Source organism: Lichenostomus cassidix, chromosome 1 (genome assembly GCF_008360975.1).
Source record: "Lichenostomus cassidix isolate B80296 chromosome 1, HeHo_3.0, whole genome shotgun sequence".
Classification (NCBI taxonomy): domain Eukaryota; kingdom Metazoa; phylum Chordata; class Aves; order Passeriformes; family Meliphagidae; genus Lichenostomus; species Lichenostomus cassidix.
The window spans coordinates 59,509,751-59,528,942 of record NC_139479.1 but is presented as its reverse complement, the minus strand read 5'-3'; the positions used below and the strand labels follow the sequence as shown (position 1 = coordinate 59,528,942).

At 39.4% G+C, this 19,192-nt stretch overlaps 1 protein-coding gene across 3 annotated transcripts in view; it reads left to right on the top strand.

Annotated features, from left to right (window-relative positions):
* The window catches only part of EPSTI1 (epithelial stromal interaction 1), an 88,261-nt gene that overhangs the window by 53,558 nt on the left and 15,511 nt on the right, over positions 1 to 19,192 (top strand). For 2 of the 3 annotated variants that reach the window (XM_085059252.1, XM_085059279.1), the window contains one exon: positions 387 to 2,073. The exons of the other annotated variant lie outside the window; for it this stretch is intronic. The gene's annotated coding sequence lies outside the window, so the exon portion shown is untranslated. Of the gene's footprint in view, positions 1 to 386; positions 2,074 to 19,192 lie in introns of those variants that run through there. 3 annotated transcript variants of the gene reach the window in all.

Below are 19,192 nucleotides of genomic sequence, written 5' to 3'. Positions count from 1 at the left end.
TTTCTTTTAAAGCCTCTCCAGAAAATTCTCAATTTTCTTATCTAGACTTTGAAGTTTGAGTAGTTCTTTATTTTTAAATGAGGAAGTAATATGACCTTGTATAACTCTGCTCTTTTAACAAATGCACATTTTCTCAGACTAGAAATCCCCCCATAAATGCAACTTCTACATATTTAAAGTTTTATCTTTCATTAAACCATGTTGTCTGGTATTAATTATGCTGTTCACCCTTAGTTTTTTATTGAGCACATCCTCTTTTGCCTTCCTGAGATTTTGCCTTGGGTAAGGATTAAATTGACAGACCTATAGTTAGATTTTCAGCACATTATCCTTTGGAAGCATTGAAAAATTTATTTCCTGTCTTCTGTGTTCAATCTTTTGGACAGACACCATATCTCAGAGGATTTATCCAGTATCCTGCTTTGAAAACAGCATTTTTACAAGCTCATCAGTTGATGCATCTACAGCCAGTGGTCCAAGTTTTCTGCTTTGTTGATATTTAGTAACTCATTGTTTTCCAAAAGGAATAAAAAAAAATATATTTCTCTATTCCCGTCTGAGATAGTCATCTGTCTATTACCCAGAAATAAATAAGTACGTATGTTACTACCAGAAGTGAGGATTTTGCATTTTTGCCTCCTCTCTGGCACAGTGTTGGTCATTGAGCTAATCTGTGGGGGTGGCAGAGTTTCTGTGCTGGTGTTCCTTTGGTCTCTGCCTGGAGTGGGGTATTTTCACAATCCATGGTACATGAATGATGGCCACTGGAGAAGCAGGGTATCTCATTATTATAAAAATTCATCCTCACAGTAGAGAAGCTTTTAGTAGCCACTGTTCATATTTACTCCCCCGAGGAAAAGGTTAAGTCTCAGATTACAAAGGCAAAAATAAAGTTAGGAAAAGAAGAAAGTAACAAATGCAGTCTTGGCAGAGCTCTGATACCAAAACTCTCACCCAACTGACTTCAAAACTGGGATTAATACCATGGCTCAGCAGCCAAGAGCAGAAGAGCCAGGTCAAATCTTTACAACCAATTTCTTAGCTGGTTAGTTCAATTGAATATGATCAATAAAAACCAAGAAAAAAAAGCATTTCTCACCTTAATAATCTGCAGTTTCCTCCTTAATGTAAACTATGCTATACTATTTCAGTCTTGCTCTGCTTTTGAGGAGATACTCGACTGCTATTGACACTCTCACTCTTCCCTTTTTTTTTTTAAGTGCAGTAAACTTGTTGGCATGCTTGATTTGTATTTGGTTTGTTGATCTACACAACTGAAAGGCTTCCTCCATCTTCATGGAGAGCCTGGTAAACAGATGTTGTGCTGTTTTAGCACATCTTGAAGGTCATCAATTGCTAGCACAGCAGAGACCAGAGCCTTCAATCCTAGAAACTGGCCTGCTTGTCTTTATTCTAAGATCCAACCACATTTAAATAAATCGAAGACATTTGTTACAATGAACTAATCTGGACCTTTTACTGGAGGTTAAGTGCAAATTTTGCAAAGGTAAAACCTGTAACACACGAGGAAGTTTCTTACGAAAATTACATCCATAGTGTCCAATTTCTTCTTTACCTGAATAAAATGGAAAGCAAACAGCAAAAAAAAAAATCAAAAAACCCAAACAAACAAACAAAAAAACCAAAACAAAAAACCACAAAACATAAAAGAAAAAAAACCAAAAAAAAACCAAACCCAAACCAACCAAACAAAATAACCCGAAAAACAAACAAACAAACAAAAATACAGGTAAAAAAAAAAAACAAACCCAGATCAAAAAAGCCAAATCAATTAAAAAAAACAGAAACCAAACTCTTTTTTTTTTTTTTTCATTTCTTCCAGAGAGAAGAAATGGTTTAGTTTGACAGCCTCAAATTTCTTTGGATTAACCTTTATTTTACACAGCTTTTCAGAAGTTCTGTTGTACCTTGTCACTGTGGATCAATTCTGATGAATTTTTTGTTCTCTTGAACATTTTTTTCTATATGTGAGATCAAAACCCAAAGTGCCAATTGCTTAACTCTTTAAATCAATGTCTCTTGTGGCTCTCCTTAAAAAAAAAAAAAAAAGAAGACTGTTTGAAGCAGTGATTTGTTCTGCTTTCTATGTTTAATCTGGGAAAATGCATTGTTTGCTCTTTGCACACTGATAATTGTCTCCAACAGAAGGTAATAGAAAATATTTTAACTGAAAGGTTACACTGATAAGAAAGAAACACACCCATGAAGATAAAATCATTTAATATACAGATTCAATGTGATTACTGTCTCACAAGTTTCAGCTCCTTTTGGCTTCAAGTAGGGTGATGAGCACTTGGGTCTCCTGCAGGTTATCTTTCTGGTGTCACAAAAGGGACCTGCAGAAAGGGCAACTTTTAAGATGTGAGAGTGAGTCTGTGGGCTCATGAACAAGAACTGAAAACAAATGCTACTGTGTGAGCATTTTGCAACATCTATGATTCATAGAGGATATCCCTCTTACTAGTTCTATTTTAATTCTAACACAGGTAGGAGTAATTTTTAGGGCAATCTTCTAGTGGTGAGAGACAGAATAAAGTGAAAAGGAAGGCAGCATATAAATGGGGTTAATACAAGTAGACCACATATAGATTTGTAGTTTGCAGGTGGAGAGAAGTAAACACAAATTGTTCCTGAAAGAGAAGTTTATTTTCTGTTCCGAAGAGAGTTTTACTGAGGAAAGGATTCAGTTTTCTGAACTGTCTGGAGAGCAGATCTGTGGAGCCATCTGTTAGGGGATTTTTGACACCCAAGATGAATCAGGCTCTGGGAATGTCTGTCTGTCTTTGCTTTCTATGGAGAGAATACAAATGATCACCACAGACTATGTTCCTAATTTTTTGGATTGTGTGAATCCCAACTGGAACAGGTAAAAAAGTTGCTTACTTGCAGTATTTTCCCATAGTTGCAACTGTAGGTGTAGTCCTTGAGCCTTTCTAAAAAACATTGCTTTCACAAATAAACACAAGGGCTTTCCAGGAGGTTACAGCACTCCACACTTCAATCTGTCTGTTATTACAAATTGGTCTTTCAGGCAAATAAAGGGTTTAGTGTTTAAAATGAAGGCCTTGGCACTAACTGATATCCATGAGCTGAAATCATATGTTGATATTTGTGGCAGTTTAAGCTTAAAGGCCAGCTGAGATTAGAAACCTATTGTGTGAGCACAAAGCACAGTACATGGCAGTTTGCTGAGTGCCCTGGACCCAACAAGACTGGTTCAACAGGCAAGGCTGAGGGTAGGGGAAACACAGAATGGAAAAGAGAATACAGAATAGGGGCAGGTTTAATTCTATGATCCTACATTTGTGCAAAAATTGGAGTGGCACCACTCAATATCCCTGGAGTGGGATTGTGAGAAGGAAGTTCTGACTATGGCTAACTGGCATCTTCCTGCTTCTTCCCTCTCTACAGCCTGCAGAGGCACCTCTGCCATTGATGGGCTTTCATTCACATCCCAGCTAGAAGACACCTAGTCAGGGTCAGGCCTCGAGAAGATGATGCATTACGATTTTATAGTTGCTAAAAATCTTTTTTATCCCTGAGCCACCTTGCTTCACTCAGCTGTTTGCCAGGCATCCATTTCAAAGGGACAACACCACCCATAAATACCCAGTACCAGTCCTGAGGTTTGTGTCACTTGATACACTATTTCATCCCAAAGGCAATATAGGCCACACAGGCATAGAAGACACCTTGAATCTGACAGCATTTTAAATAAATACGTGTGGTCAGATCATAAAGAGGGATAAATCAGTATAACCTTGGTGGAATTGGGTCCCTTAAGCTACACCAGTTACATATCTCAGAGCGAGTAACTCTGAGCAGCTGAGTCTCGTGCATGTAAGGAGCCACATTGCTGCCTCCAGGAACACTGGGGGGATTTGCAGACACCCCCTATGCCAGATTGGGCTGGCAACAGACTTAATCCTGGGAATCCTTTCAGCAAGTTACAGCCCACTGCAGCCACACCTGCTCTCACCTCCTAAACACACCAACTGTGCACCACCGTGGGTGCCAAAGCAGAGGGGTCATGCAAAGCAGTAAAGGACACACTGGTGATGCCTGTGAGGGTCACTGATGTGCCAAGCCAGGCCTGATCTCAGTTACAGCTAAAGCCCACAGACAATGGCAGAATCAGCCCACTGTGTTGAATTGTAAAGACATCAGCTGCAGAGCTGTGAGGCCAGGGATTTGGCCTCAACACGTCCACATGTCAGAGGAAAAGGCCACTAGTATTATGTGCTAATAGCTCCCAGTAGTGACCAGTTAGTCCTTTCCATGAACACTTCCTTGCTAATAGATCTATGAACTGTTTTCCTGCTATAATAAGGTACAGTTAGCCTGTCAGAGGTGGTCCTCTGTGCCAAAGCCTACTCATGTAGGTTCTACAAATAATTTGTTCCATTTCCCCAAGCTCCCAGCAAATGGTTAATCATTCATTCAAGAGGTGAGGGCCAATAAAAGTCTACCATAAAATTTTGCAATGAGCTTCTGCACTGAGCATCCAGCAGTGTCACTTCCTCTATTATCTGGCCTTGTGTGTATCGATCAAATAGAGCTGGTTCTGGAGTGACCATGTCTGTTGCTAGGAATAGATCATGCTGGAATTTATTAACCCACTTTGTTGAGCTCTGCCACCCCAGTCAGCACTGCAGCATAAGTTGTGTTCACTCAGGACTTCCATTCCTTATTGAATGAGGATTACATCTGAGCAGCAGGGACTGGTGAGTCATCAAAGGGTGTAAATTCCAGGCTCTGTTTAAATGTTAAAAAGGTGGTAAATGCATGATATATGAACAGTTAAAACCTTCTACAGTTGGGAAAGCAGTGTGCTATAAACACGATTTATTTTCAATATATAAAAAATTTTTTGAGAATTCTGCTGATAAATATCACAAGGGGCTTCATTCTTATTGTGCTGTAATTAAAATTAATGTTTCAAAAATGCCTGCCCCAAGGCTGACAGAAATGACAGCAGAAAGAGGTGAAGAAAATAAAAGTCAATAAAACTGGACCAGAGTTAAGAGATGTCACAAAAGTGACTTTGTTCCATATATGCATTTAGAAATATTTAATAGTAAGCATATAACTATTATTACACTTATAAATTAATCTTTGCTGACAGCAAATAATTCATTATTGGTTTTTCAGTGTCAGAGTTTAACACTGAGCACATAGCTTGCCAAAGTCTTTCAGCTTAGGGACAACAATCTACAAAAGATGACAGTCACAAATATGCCAGCACTCTGCAATCTTCTGATGGGCTCCTCAAGACACCTTTTTTTTGGAAGTGCTGCCCTGGGTACCCTACAGTGCTCCCCTGTAGCAGAGGGCAGTCTGTGCATTCAAGTGTGCCCATGGCATTGGCACTCAGTCTGCTGCCAGCCCACTCTGCCATCGGGGTGGCTGGAAGGCATCCATATGTCTGGGAACCGAGCAAGTCAAGGAGCACCATATGTTCCTCCCTGCTCTTTAAAATAAAACAACCAAAATCACCATCAACAACAACAAAAAAGTGTTGGCTCATTCTTTGGGCATGGATTAGCCTTTAGGATTAATTCCTAGTTTGATCATCAGCACAAGAAAAGGGATGAGTTGTCTTTGTTGTAGGGCTCTGCAAAAAATGCAAGCATGCAGCAGAATGCAGAATACAAAATACTTCACCTAGGATGGAACAAGGAGCAATTCTGTCTTAAAATTGTGAAAGGGAGTCACTGGATGCATCATCAAATAAACCTGTCTCAAAACCATCCTTTTCTTGAAATAAAATGCCAGCTTGGAACAATACCAGAAAAGATACGAAAAATAATTTTAAAAAACTTTTCACCAAACATAAAAACTCATTTGCTTAGTTACAGTAATCAGAAGGTAAAAGCATCTGAAATAACAAAATAAGAAGATTCCTATGTTCTATGGTCTAAATAAAATGCTTATAAGAAAGAAAAGCACTTCTAACCTGATAATATCATGAGAAGTAGATCAGGAAGAAATATATTGAATTTAGGAAGTCCTGAAAGGAAACAAAGGACTGATAGTCATAAGAAATAAAGAAAAGAGAAAGGAGCCAAGGGGAACAGCTAGATAGAGATGGAAATTAAGTGCCAGTCAAGCCTTTAATAGCAAGATGTATGAGCAGGATTTAGGTGTGATGTACGGCTCAGAGCTATTACAAGCCTTTCTTCCACATGCCCGGGAGATAAAACTTCATTCTGAGGCCCATCTTTGGAAGAAGTCTTGTAAAAACAATTGCACTAAAAAGAAGTTGGCCAAAAAGCCTGTATACTTTCTTTCACAAGGCCTTTATCCATCTTGTTTGAGTGATCCCTAGCACCAACTAGCAAAAGTGCATTGTTTGCTAAGTGCAGTGATATGGTTTCAAAATGCTATAGGCAGCTTTACAAAGCCTACTGGATTCTGTATGACTTACAGGAGGACAAAAGTCAAAGAATCAAGGAAGAAGGAAAAATGTGGGAGAGACCTAGAATTTATATCGGTTGCAAAGAACTGATACCTAAGTACAGTATGGAAAGCATACCACTAAGCTGGGACAATAAAACAGAGGGATGTTTCTCTGTGGAGAAAACTTAAATGTTCTCATCTAATTTCGGTCATGTGTCAATTCATATACCAACTGTATTGCAGAATAATAGGGAACAAGTGACAGGACTTAGCAATTTTAATGAATTGTGATGACATCCACAAATCCCAGTCTGCTGACGTGAATTATCCTCATTTCTTTACTCCATAATGGAAATAAATGGATAAAAGGAAGGAGATGGAGGTACTTTCCTATTGCCAAGTAAAACAGCAGTGCAGGCAAAAGAAATAATTATAAGGTGTGAAACAGATGATATACCACCATAAAAAGAAATTACAAATGCATTATCCTCACCATGAAAGGGAAAAGGGTAAAAGAACTCACCGAAATGACATGGCTCCAGCAGGTGAAACTTAGCTTAAGACAATGATTCTAAGCAGCAGAGCTAGATTCACTTTTTTCTACAAAAAGCCTAGAGAGTGGAGCTCTTTAACTGATAATTGCTTATTGCATGTATCTTGTTCTGACTGTGGACAATACTTTAATCTCAATTAAATTTTTCCATGTAACAGCAAACTCTGTCCCTGTCCTGTCACTTGAGGAAATTCACATAATTGTGGGCATTTTTTTTTTATGCTGAGATTTATAATGACTTCAGTTCAAAATCTTCATTTTCCATCTCTTTCTAAGTAGTTCACAGATAGGATTCATCTGCGTCTAAAACCAAAACACACAGATTCACATAGTTACCTTTGACTCCTTTTGGTGTAGTAAGAAAGGTATCTCTGTTGGGGAAAAATCCTATCCTAAGATGAGTTTCTAATGTATGTAATTTAAAATGATTTTTGGAGGCCCATCTCTCTTCATTGGCTACAGAAGGAGCCTCCTGGGAATAGTTCAGCTTTAGATGTCCACTGCTAGATAATGAAAGCAGGCTGGCTTGGATCCCTTCAAAATAATGAGACCTTCATATTCCTCTGTGGGTTGTGGGTCAGTGGAGCATGATGAAACTGCATCAGAAATCAGTGAGGAACATCTAGGAGTCCAGATTCTCCTAGTTCTATCAGGTCCTCTGTTTTGTTCTTAGAGAGCCCAAGCTGATGACTCTAAATTGATATCTCTAAAGGCCAGATCAGACTGCAGGGAACCTGCCTTTGTGAAAACTAGGAATCCTGCCTGGGACTGGTAACAGAATTGATGGGAAAAATTTTATATAATAGGTAATAATAATGAAGGCTAGCGAAGATATAGCTTGAGAAACTGTGTGCATTCAAATGAGTGCTTTTGTTAGGTTGGCTGGAGTACATCAGCTATGTCATATTGCAAAGGGGTTTGTTCCTTTGGATCAGATTTGTAGAGCAAAACTACTGTTGCTGATGAACCCAGACCCACACAATCCTTATTTTTGTGGTTTGACTATGGACTAACTGCACATTTAAGGTCCATTAGTGACTGGAGCATGTTGGAAGCACCCCAGGAGTCCTTCCAATACTTCAGCTATGTCAGTGAAGAACATGATCCAAGACTATTCTGAAATAAGAGTCCAAGTGGGGTGACTGGCACATCAAGAAGATTTGCTTCAAATGTATGCTGTTGATCTGAACTGAAATATTGATGCATTTTCCTGCTGATATAGACACACAAAAAATTTTGGTTCCGATGAATATCTTAAGGCTTTGAAGAAAATGTTCATGCAGAGCCAGAATTAACCTAACGAGCCAAAGCATTTTCTTCCTTTTCCCCTTTTTAAAGTATTTTATTTTAGAAACACTGCGAACAATTTTTCCTTCTTATAATGATGTATGAGTTCCCTGTATCTGAGATGGTATAAAAGCAAGGCTTCTCTACTACAATGCACAGAGGACTCCTTGGTATGAGAACTCTTAAGGCAGCTTGCCTGGGAATATATTCAAAATGTCAGACAAGTCTCAGGTATAAGTTTTATCATGTGCACTATGTGTGTCCCCATCTTGATCTTCTAAGTTTATTGAATCAGCACTTTTCCTGTGTGTGCTGAAAGTTCTCAAATTATTTATTTAAATGATGCCAAATATAAAGTCATCCCTCCAGAAATAAAGCATATAGCCCAAATTGACTAGATGATTGCCTTACAAAGCAATGCCTTGTATATCTTTTTGGGTAAAAACTATTCTTTCTCTCCTAGCAGTTTACTCCTAACTCCTATGAGGCTGTCTGCTTGTGGGGACACTGATAGATTTTCCTACATATGAGTCTAGGAAGCCTTCCCTTTCTCTAGCATTGAGAAAAATGTCATGCCTATCTGGTCTGATCCTGTTGTCACTGTTGTTGAAAAAAATGATGTAAAAAAAAAAAAGAGAGTTCAGAGAAAAACACAATAGATATGAAGCCTGGAAAATGCATTTCAGCATGACAGGCTGAAGGTGTGCCATCTTTAGTGTTTGTTGAGAAGTTTGTAGACTTGAAAGGAGAAAGCATAGAAGAGACATCTAGTTAAGTGCAGAAAGGAACCAAGGACTGAATGTTAAGTATATGGGATAAAAGCACACTGGAGGCTATCAGAGCCAAGAAACGGATATCCATCTGCAAAATGAGAAAGAGACACCAAATTTTGCAAGGCAAGAAGTTTTTCCCTGCTTCCAAGATAACACTTGCAAGGGAAAATATGTGTTCTCAGAGAAGTGGTTTCTCTGTGTGCTCTTCCTCCAAGGTCCAAGCAGGTTTTAGGCATTGTGCCTCTAAATCACTGTCTCAGAGTGATGCCTATTGGAGTGATGCTGAAGAAGCACATGACCAGACACATCTGTTATTTCTCCATCATTCCAAATCTTTAAGCAGATCTAGATAAATTTCTGAAAATATGAATTTCTATTCCCACAAGGAAGTCAAGTTTGATTTAACAGGTAAAATATATTACAGGACTAATGATAACAATTTCCTGTTCTCATTGTGACCATCTACTTGAAATTATGACACCAAAGGTTAAAAAATGTAGCCCTACTTCAACCACAAATGTGCAATACTGATGGGAGAACATGTTATTCAATGTAATCCTGTGGTCTTTGCAGGTATGGAAGAACTCATATAATCAATCCTGGGTCCCCTAATATTAGGAATTATTCCAGTAAACTGTATGGAGAACTGAGCCGTGTTTGCCATATTTCTGAATTAGTGCTAATGTGGAAAAGATTCTCATATGAATTGGAAAAGAGCAGATGAGTTAAACTATAGCTACTGTTCGATCTGTGCTTCTCATCTTCCAAATCTCTGCCTTCTTCTAACACAACCATGGAATGGAAATGCTGAGGTGATCCCAAATCCATGTTATTTTAGTGTATTCCTGAGTATTGGCTTAAGGACTGAGGATACCTTTCCTTTTGTGCTGAAGTTAGCACAGGCATGTGCACGATGAACAGTGCAATAGAAATAATAAGCAACATTAATAAACTCTGAAGACAGTCAGATATTCCACAGTTTTCAGTCTTGTTAAAATACATGGCATTCCCACACTGGTACTGTGCAACTAAGTAACATTAATGTTGCAATCTTTATCTAAAACTTAATTATGTCAAGGGTTTGTACTCCCACATTTTCACATCCCAATACAAGACTGAAAGATTTGGCAATGTAATCTTTTTTCTAAGCTTTTTTCTTTTAAATTGAATTCATTTCTCTTCCTTGCTTTGTGTGTGCACAGATCAATCCCACCTGCTCTCCTCATGTCAGTAAATCTATTGACACAATGAGACCACTTTCAAGAGAGAGCATTGCCTGGCCTGGGATTCATGGTGCACAGCAAAGCAAATTTGACATAATTTCTAGAATTTTATGGCATTACAGCTGCTTTCCTCCATGCTGTTTTTGTGTCTCTACAAGCTCATGTCTCCCTTTCTCTATTATCCTTGCTGGAGAGCTGACTGCCATCTAGTGATCCCTGAACCTCTTTGTTCCCTATTGTCACTTTACAACATGCTTGTCTTACACCTCCAATCTCTTAGTTTATAGCCTGCCTTCTTTCTCTTTTCCCCTAGTGTTATGAGCAATATCAATTATAAAGCTTTGAAACACAGCCTACCAATCCGAGCAAAGGACAGACCAAATGTGATATGAAGTCATAATTTTAGCCCACGTAATTTTTTTCTCCATCTGTATTTTATAGAAGGGGATATTGGATTTCTGTGTTTCACTATAACCTTGCTGTCAAATAAAATCCTTCAGCAAGGAGGTGGGTTGTTTAACCCACCAGCAGTGAACCACTGATTATGGCTGAGTGTATTAACCACGTTAATATGCCCATCTACCCTGGCAAATGCTGTCAGTGCTTTTTGGCTGTTCCTCTAAGCGACTTGGTGCAGCTGCCTGTGTGTTGAGGGAGAGACAGAGCTCAACTCTTTCCAGCACCATGGCAAGAAAACCTGCTCAGAGCAAACCCTAATGACTCTATGCTGCAAAAGTGAGAATCCTCACTGCACAAATTCTTAAACCTCAGCCATCCCTCAGCAGGTACTTCCCCCAGCAGTAGCCAAATGAGGCACTATATATAGAAACACGGTGGTTTTTTTGCGTTGTTTAGTCACCTAATCCAAATTAGATGCAAACTGTCCTTAATTCATTAACATCTGAGCAAGGCTTGGAGGAGGTAAAGCTGTCTCTAACTGCTGATAATTAATTTCCAAGTCTAATCCAATTTAAAAAAGAACTTCAAAGGGATTTTAAGCAGGAAATCCAAAATGTAAGGTATTTCAAATATGAAATATTGTACTCTTTTCCCATATGGTCCTACGTATTTCCACTTTAGGAAGTGAAGGTCTTCCTGCATATTTGTCTCTGTGTCCATTTGGAAATGGATGAAGGAGGAGAAGGAGAATAGCAAATTAAATATTTCACAGTGGCAGGCAAACAGCATACTCTCCAGACTGACATGTAGCCAGTCTGATTGAAAAGAAAAAAAACAACCAACAACTGTGAGACTAATGTTGAGCTGGCAGATTTTTCCATGAATCAGAATAGCAATCATATTAAAAAGACAGGTGCTCAAAAACACTAGAGAAATCAGTGTGATTTGTTCAATGTGTTCAGGGAATCCCAGACACATGTTGATCCTGGGAGAAGAACTAAAAGCTTCATTTTTTAGCAAGCGCAGGAGGAAGGGACAATTTGTCCAAAGACCACGAGGACTCTAGAAAATGCAATATATGAAAGCATTATAAATACAGTTTCTACAGGCAGGAGCACCACTTACATCCTAGGATGAAGCAGCCAAAAGCTGAAGTGCAATATACCTGGGGTAGCCACGCTGATCATTGAGCTTGGTAGGTCTAGAGATGATGTAAAATTACAGCGTAATTAGCTTTGAAAATTATTCTGGTTAGATCTGTCATTTATTTTCTCTTAGAACAAATGACTTCCAGAAGAACTGAAGAAGCAAACTTACACAGATACTAGGGAAAAGTGCATGGAGGAGGGATTTTTCAGATGACCTCGATCTGTTTTCAGCCTCTACCACTGCCTTCTGGTTGATCAAAAGTAGTTGCTATGATGTCCCTGCCTCAGTCTTCCCATCTGGAAAAGACCATAATTGTGGCAGTCTTTGTCAAGCATCTCACAACCTATAGAAGTAAACACTACTCAAAAATAGTTTCCTGCAACAGAGCATGCTGTGGGTATGTCTATAAAACAAGGTCAGTTCTGGCACTGCAGGTCATGATCATATTTCCAGTTCAGTTTCAAATTGCCTTCAAAACTCCTTCCCAAAAGCCAGGCAAACGGGGTGAACTGTACACCTCCTATCCTGATAGCAGCACCTGGGCTGATAGTTTGAGGCCAGTTTGTCTACAAAAGCTCATGTCATGGGATATGCTATGGAGAAGGCACCCTTTTGTGCCAGGCATTTGCATTGCTGGCAGAAATCCTTCACACCTAGCAATCAGCTGCTAAACTTAGCAGCGAACAGTGGGGATGTTCCAATCTGGCTGTGGCAGCAGGTGGCTTAGCAATAATTAGTCACATTCTTCTCTCTTCACAGGCATCAATTCATTTCCACATTATGTCTCTGTGTCTGTCTTATTGATTAGTGATACACGGCGCAACCCAGGGAAGCCATTCCCGGTCAAACAAAACTCTCGACTAACATGCCGGAAAATAGGCCATGAAAATTGACTACCCAAGCAATGTACTCAAGAAAAACAGAAAACAAGGTCCCCAGGAGACAGCCTATCTTGTCTGTGACCCTGTCTACTCATAACAGGCTATAGCCAAACTGCAAACCTAAGTGCTGCAGGCATCTTCCCAAGGAAAGCATTCATAGGGAGGTAAGAGCCCCAGAAACCCAAAGGGTTGTGTTCCCATGAGCTGGGATCTCTGGCTTGTGAGGCTCAGGGTTCAGTGGAGTTAGATCTTGTCCCAAGGCAGCCTGAGCGGCTGGAGTGTTTTTGCAAAAAACAAGCTGTCCTTGAGAGAAGAAACCTGGCTCAGCAGATGTCATTAGCAGCATTAACTTCAGCACGAGCTGTGCTTCCCGCAGCAGCAAACAGTGTCACGGAGAACCATCCACCTTGCAGGCTGGACTAATTAAAGGGCAGCTACTCTGCCAGCTGGACAATCAATGTCTTTGTACTGTGATTACAGAAAGTAATCATTTGCTGGATATCTTTATGAAGTAAAATAGCTCTCAAGGCCCTTTGATTAAAAAGAGGACAAACGCCACCACCATTAATGGATGCCGAGAATATTTTCTGTTTTCCTGGTTTAGTACAGCATCAGAATCTGAGAAGTCTTGAAAGTGCTGTTTTCCAAACACTCAAATAAAGTAATTCCTTCCTTCCAAACAATACTCAGTATTCCACTGGACTGCTGAGAAAGCACCAGGAATTGAGTTGTAACATTGGTTATTTCATGTTGCTTCCAGTGATAATGAAGCACTTTTTCCTATTATAAAAGAACATTCTGTAACTCACTTCTGTTATTTGGGCTGCAAAAGGTTTGCTTTGAGATGTTTATTATTTACTCAATACTTAATTGCCACGCTAGAATGCATTCACAGAACAGCACATACTGATTTTTATTATCAATTGGGTGGTTCTGTTCTTCCTTAAGATGCAAACAAACAAAATATTTCGTGTTGTGTTTCAGTTATCCATCGATCCTTAGGCAAAACCAGCCAAAATTCCGAATAATATGGCCGTGATATAATACACATACAGTTTTATTGTAGAATTGGTTTTGTCCACTTATGTTTCTGATTGGCTGCTTGGGCAGAAGGAAATTAAGCCATAAAGAATAAGTTGCTGTACATGATATTTCAATTTTGGAGGAATGGCAATAGAAATGAGAATGCTGGGGGCTCACATACATTCATCTCTCTTGGTATCCACAAGTAAAATGAGATGTCACATAGAGCTGCCTTAGCTCTTCACAGCTTTTTTCACTGCAACATTTCGGTAAAAAACAGCATTAAAAGGAAAACCAAACCCTCAACCAATGTTGCTGTAAACAGCTTAAATGTGACTGGTTTTACTACACAGATGACAGCTCCCTCCTTTATCTCTCCAGCCATTCCTTTTAAGTCTGTCTGACTATCACAGACATTTCACTCAGCACTGAATGGGCAGCAGTGTGGATGTACTCATGTTGCTTATATACAGGTCTGAAAGGTTCCCCTCAGCCAGTGTGTATTTGAATGGTCTTTGCATACCTTTGAGCAGCTGGATAACTAGCCAGAGCATGACTGTGCTGTGAGAAATCAAATCTATTCTCTCATCAGCACTTCTGCTTTCTTTTACTCAATTTTACTTTTCGGATTTTTTTTGGTAGCTGAACAATCAATTAGCAGGAGAGAGTAAAAGGACAATACGTCACTTAAAATACCCAGCCACATTAAAAAGTGCAGATTTAAAATGCAGTTTGATAAGTAGCTCATTTATTTTTTTGCAGACACCTTTGCTTTTTTCTTCAGTGAAAGAGAACATTTTCATTTTCATGGCCACTGGGATACCAGCAGGGGGTTGACTTCAATGAAAGGTACACTTAGACATAAATTTAGATATGGTGTCAAACTGTCATGATTAAGGAATTACATTACGTTGGATCGTGAAAAGTGAACAGAAATATTATTAAAAAAAATGACATTGCGCTACATAGCAAGGCAAAATGTCCTCATATGTATTGTTAGCAGACACTTCAATAATTTTTTCTTAAGTGTAATTTTTTCTCACGTAATGGGCTCATTGTACTCCTGGTGGATTGCTGGTCTCCTGCAGGGAACAGCCCAAAGGCTCCTGTAGTCCCCAGGATCTTTTCTCATCAACAGGCTCTGGACAGGATTGGCCATGAGCTCTCCCACGGTTCTCAAGCCAAAAAATCAGCAGAATTGGTGACTGCTAAAAAGCAAAACCTGCTGATAGAAACAGGGAAAGACTTTTTTCCCCCCTCATGTTCATAAAAACAATTTTAAAGCACCTTCTTTTTCAGTTTTTTGGGTTTTTTTCAGAACACACATACATATATAGAAAAACACAGTCTATCAAGTTTTTGTTAATATAAAGTTCAAAATAATCTGAGTTTTAATGTCGAAAGCTATTGTCTGTCAGAGTTAATAGCTGAGAAACAGTATATTAACCCATAAAGTATAGGGCTTAATCTTTTGATTGCTTATGTTATACTGTATCTAGTTTATATGTATAGTACATATGGATTAGATTATTTTTTATGTGCACTATTTCAAATAGTTGTATATAAAATTTATGTATAAAAATGCTAATATATAATAAACTATGCTAATGTATAATATAAATTAATATATGTATATGAAATATTTTCAAAGACACCCATGCATTTAAGTAACAGACATAAAGAAACCTATGCATATTTGAAATGGTATTATATATATATATAATGTTTATTGGAATTTAAGGAATTGGATACTGTTTGTCCTACCATGTGTCTTCCACTCTGTTTTGATTATACTGAATCCAGAATCTGTTTCAGTGTTCTCATTATCCTTGCTATTATCATCACTGTTTTACTCTGGATGCCACTGACAACCCCAGAGTCAGATACAGTAGGGCATTTACTGTGGGCAGAAAAGCCTTAGGCTGGGGAATCCTACTTTAGGTAATTTCTTGCCAGTCAGCACAAACACCCACTAACTTACCTGGGTATTAATAAAAAGAAGAGAAATGCTAGATTTTTAAACTGTGCAGAATCTACCTCCCCTCCTCCCCACCACATTGTCACCTACAGCCAGAGTCCCTCTAGGTGTTCTTGTCCCAGCATGGGTTGCTCACGGGTGCAGTCCCTCAGGCTGTCCCTGCCTCAGCATTGATCACCCACAGCCACATTCCTCATGGATGTCACTATCCTTTTTGGCATCACTTGTCTTCTCACAGAATCGTTAAGGTTGGAAATTACCTCCATGATCATCAAGTTCAATCATTAACCCCAAGAAGTAGCTGCCAACAGTTGCTTTCTTAAGAAAGAACTTGCTTAATTGTAAGGAGAGCAGGAGTCTGTAAAAGCAGTGCTGGCCCAGTACCCATGTGAAGTGGGAAGGGTGTTGACTATGTCCATGCAGAATAAATGTGAGGAATGTTGCCCCTGGGTCGTGGTGTACTGCAACCCATAAAGACATAGGGCAGAAGACCTTAGCAGGGCCTATTGAAAGCCAGTGCAGGGCTGATCTAACTGCAAAACTGAAGAAAATCTGACAGAGCAGAGCACTGGGGACAGGATAGATACAACCTTTTCATCCACACTGCACACCATGTGGAGATGTTTGGAGTGAAAGATGACTCAGTGCTTTGAATAGTGTACATTGTGCTCCATCAGGTTTTTGTTTCCGTGCACATGTAGGCAAAGCTCCTACGTTGTTTACTTTGCCATGAGTGCCACAGATTGTTATTAAAGATTCCAGTGACTTTGCTCCTCTGCCATAATAACATTCAGGTTGTGAAATGAATTGAGTTTCTTTCCTGCAAATGCCAGACTCCTAAACTACTCGTTCAGGGCGACACAGGTATCATAGAATCACAGAATAGTTAAATAGTTAATGTTAAGGGACCTTAAAGGTCATCTAAATCCAAACCCCTGCTATATTTGCAGGGACACCTTTCACTTCACCAGGCTGCTCAAAGCCCCTGTCAACCTAGCCTTTAATGCTTAGAGTGTTCAGGCATCCACAGCTAGGGATAGGAAATTCACAACTATGCACAGCTCCTTAAGAAAGGGAAAGTGAAAAATAATGTGCTGAGCTGACATTTTCTGAGGTTTCTAGGTTTTCTGCTGACACAGGGTAGGAACCTACACTGTGCTCAAGCCAGGGTCTCCCTGTAACTGACCACCAGAGCAGAAGGCAATGAACTGGACTCCTTGGGGCTTTAGCTATCAGCTTGTTTTTAAAGTTTTCCAATTGAAAATGCTCTTTTCTTATCACAGATCCAATCTAAATATGCTCCTAATAGTCTCCACAGCTCAAAAGAATAAAAAGCAGCCATGATCTCTGCTGTGTCCTGTGAAAGTAAAAAAGGCTTTCTCATTTGGGGTGTGAGTGGAGAAAATATGTTGAGATTGCAGTGTACTTCTGATGTTCCTCTCTGTAGTCTGTACACCCCTTTCACTATTTCCTGCCCACTCAATCAGTAATTCATGCCATGTGCTTCCATCTTGTTTCTGTACCAGTCTATCTCATGACAGCAGGAATAACTGCGCTAAACAATGTCCTTTCTTGTACACATCCAGCCCATCCTTTTTATGGCAATAATGTATCTTGTCAGTACACCTTTGAAAACTCAACAGTCCTGGACAAGAATGGTTTCTCTGCCTTCATGCTGATTCATGCTTCATTTGACTGTGTGGGTCCTGCCCTCTGGAGCCATTTGCAAGCAACATACACTTTGAGGTACTTCTTCCCATTTATGGCAAAAGTCCTGGGAAGCCTTCAGCCCATGGCACACTAATGACACAGCTCGTAAAAGCACTTGGCCATGGCTTCTTCATCATCTTTTCTGGTGGTAGGTGATCAGACTGTTCATCCACCTCATGCTTGGAACTGTTATACTGGCATCATTCTTTCCCAAGGAGCAAAGCCATCAACCTCTTTTTTTATTTTTTTTCCCGAGGAAATAATTTGCATGTGCCTCCTGGGCATCTTTTGGCAAATGTGCTGATCAGTGGTTTTGCATCACTGATGTTTTCCACTGGAGTTCCAGACTTCAGCTGTAGCTGATCCACAGAACTGTAACATTGCAGAAATGGTGTTGACTTGGAACTGCCTTTAATCTTACACAAGCTGCTCCTTTGGTCTTCCCCACTCATTATGTGGTGACTGTATTAATAGCTCTTGGCCTTCTGACACAATGTGCTCATTCATGGATGGCAAATCTTTTAGATATTGGCAGCAAATTTAGCTTAAAAAGCACCCCAACTCTCTCATTACTGATGGTGCCAAGACTAATCTCTGTCAATGTCAAATCTGGTAACAGGGCCAAGGACTTAGCATAGCTTTCCTAATTTGAATTTCAGATCTATTCTCTTCCTTTCAATCCAATCTTGTCTATTTAGTCCTTTTCCCTTGGTGCTTAACCATATGCTGAGGAATCCAATTCTTTTTATGGCCCTGAATCAAGATGGGGAGACCTATTGTCTCTCTAAATCTTGATGCTAGGTTGGTTAAATTTCTTCTTTTCAAGCTGAACCTGATGATGTGAACTTCTCTGCTCTCTATTCCCTGCTGAGAGAAAACAGAGTGTGCATTAGCTTATGAGCTGCCAAGGATGTGTGGTTTATGCTGCTGTGCAGTGGATCCACATGCATGTGCAGGGAACTATAGAGACTTCCAGGAAAATGAGTCTCTGGGTAATACACACTCATGAACTCTTCTTATTGTAGATAAGAGATTTTCTTCTTTTTACTCTACGCTACAGATTTTTTACTGTTATTTCCTGCCTATCTTGCAATAATTACGTGAAAATGAATCAGTAAATGTTTACAAAATACTCCAGACATAAAACTGCTAGATAAGTACTAAGTATTATTTTAATTAGAATTAATAGCAATAATAGAACTAGATTGAGAGTCTTTCCATGACTGTAATACTTGTTTTCAGAGGAAGACCTTAAACTGACCTGATTATTTAGCAAGTTACAGCTACATAGTGTAGATAATTAAAAATAAATTACTATCAGGGTTCTAAAAGTAATTGAAAATCATGTTAATAAAATTAGATGGGAGAGAAAAAAGAGCCCAATGCAAAAACCAAACCAGCTCATATAGCCATCCCAGGGGTTTCTGAACAAGTGCAAAGGATTGAAGTGTACAGGATATAGAACAAACCTATAAATCTCTGAACACCACTGGCAATTATTACTGCTTGCCTAAAGGCCTGACCTCTCAAGAAGTGGAGCAGAATCAACGTGGCCAAGTGTGTCTAGCAGGGAGGTAGATGTAATCATCCCTTGAAGCAAAACAGAGAGCAGAATATGATGACAACTGTTTGCAGGTAGATCAGGTCATGCTCTGTTTGGATTAAGTGCTGTTTGAAAAGGGCCTTGACTGTCTTATTTATCACAGAATCAAAAACACTCCAGTAGTTGATTGCAATGAATTCCCCATGCAATATGCACGGCCAGTGGCTCTCCAGCTTGAGATAAGACCTTCCAT